This window comes from Schistocerca serialis, chromosome 5 (assembly GCF_023864345.2).
Source record: "Schistocerca serialis cubense isolate TAMUIC-IGC-003099 chromosome 5, iqSchSeri2.2, whole genome shotgun sequence".
NCBI lineage: Eukaryota > Metazoa > Arthropoda > Insecta > Orthoptera > Acrididae > Schistocerca > Schistocerca serialis.
Genome location: NC_064642.1, coordinates 264,418,544 through 264,420,937, shown reverse-complemented (window position 1 = coordinate 264,420,937; position 2,394 = coordinate 264,418,544).

The following is a 2,394-nucleotide window of genomic DNA, read 5'->3' as shown; positions in this document are numbered from 1 at the left end:
TCAAGTAGTGACAAGTTACATCTAATGTTAATCATGGTCAATGGATATAGTATTAAGTAAAATCGGCATGAATTGTCACGTAAATGCGAGGGAAAGAGGAGGAGTTATAGCCATTACATACAGAAATTCTTCAACAGGCTGTAAGGAGCTGTAAGATAAAGAAGGCACTAGGATATGAATCAGTATATCCAGAGCTGCTGAGGCTGGGAAAGCGTACTACATGGAGAAGACGTTCCATTGAAATGGACAACATGTTACATAACACAAGTGCATAAGAAACGATCATGTAATGACCCATATAATTATAGGGGATAGGCAGTGATCCTTTTCGTTGGAAAACTGTACTCGAAGATACTTAAAATCTGTTGGAGATGAAGCAAGTCACAAGCAGCAAGTAGAGCAAGCAGGATTCCGAACAGGAAGGTCGGTAGTGGACAGCATTATCACCTTACAACTAATATGCGAAAAACGATCAAAAGTTGGACTAGAGAAGCGTGTTGCATTGATTGACCTGGAAAGGGAATATGATAATATTCCCACCAACAGGCTATAAGAAAAAAATGGCTTAACCACTATAATGAAAAAATTCAGTCTTGCGGACACTTCTTACCACTGTGATACGGTCTTCACGTAATATTGTTTACGATCTCATTCTTCCTTTTATTCAGATTTGCACCTGATGATGTAATTTAAATTACGAAACGTGTCGTGCTTTTAATAAATGATTTGCAGCAGACAGAGTTGGATTAAAGCCTACTAAAGGTTGCTATCAAATTGTGTGAAAATAGCACAGCGACAGTAAGGATTGGGAATTGTTGTAGAGAAAAACTGGAGGTGCAAGAAGGTCTGCCACAGGGAAGTAGGCTGTCACTGACCCTCTGTAAGCTGTGTCTAGGAGCAATTCTGTAGACGTGGCATAGGAAGTGCCAGGTTATGGGAATGATAGTAGAGGACAGCAAGATATTTAGCTTATATTTTGCAAATGACCAGATTGTATTATCAGAAGAAGAATACTACCGGTATCTGAATTATGTGATAAGAAAGTTTAAAGAGGATGGCTGGTCTGAAGATGAACGTGAAGAAGTGTGAGTACTTGGTCTTGCAACGGGAATGGTAAATAAGTTGGAGGTAACTGGAGGTGCGGAAAAGGCAAAATACATAAGGTGTTATTAAACAAACACGGCACAAATAATGATGCAAAAAAATGTTCAAATGTGTGTGAAATATTATGGGACTTAACTGGTAAGGTCATCAGTCCCTAAGCGTACACACTACTTAACCTAAATTATCCTAAGGACAAACACACACACCCATTCCCGAGAGAGGACTCGAACCTCCGCCGGGACCAGCCGCACGGTCCATGACTGCAGCGCCTTAGACCGCTCCGCTAATCCCGCGCTGCAATAATGATGCAATCACTAGTAGTATTAATAAAGGATGGACAGTAACAAGGGCAGTGAACTCTGTTTTTTGGAACAAAAAGATAAGAACAACAACGATGAGGATAATGAATAACGTTATAGTCCAGAGTGTAGTTTTCAACGGAGCAGAAGCCTGGGACGTTAGCAATGAAAGACTGGCCAGGCGCGAGTTGGACTCACGCACTGAGGGTTCCATAGAAACTTAATTATGTACACTATGTGATCAAAATTATCCGGACACCTGGCTGAAAATGACTTATAAGTTCTTTTTTCGCGCCCTCCATCGGTAATGCTGGAATTCAGTATGATGTTAGCCCACCCTTAGCCTTGATGACAGTTTCCACTCTCGCAGACTTACGTTCAGTCAGGTGCTGGAAGGTTACTTGGCGAATGGCAGCCCATTCTTCACGGATTGCTGAACTGTGGAGAGGTATCGATATCGGTGAGGCCTGGAACGAAGTCTGCGTTCCAAAACATCCCAAAGGTGTTCTTTAGGATTCAGGTCAGGACTCTGTGCAGGCCAGTCCATTACAGGGATGTTATTGTCGTGTAACCACTCCGCCACAGGTGCTCGATCGTGTTGAAAGATGCAATCGCCATCACCGAACTGCTCTTCAACAGTGGGATCAAGAAGGTACTTAAAACATCGATGTAGGCTTGTGCTGTGATAGAGCCACGCAAAGAAAAAATGGTTTAAATGGCTCTGAGCACCATGGGACTCAACTGCTGAGGTCATTAGTCCCCTAGAACTTAGAACTAGTTAAACCTAACTAACCTACGGACATCACACACATCCATGCCCGAGGCAGGATTCGAACCTGCGACCGTAGCGGTCTCGCGGTTCCAGCCTGCAGCGCCAGAACCGCGCGGCCACTTCGGCCGGCCACGCAAAGAAACAAGGGGTGCAAGCCCCCTCCATGAAAAACATGACCACACCATAATGCCACGGCCTCCGAATTTTATTGTTGGCACT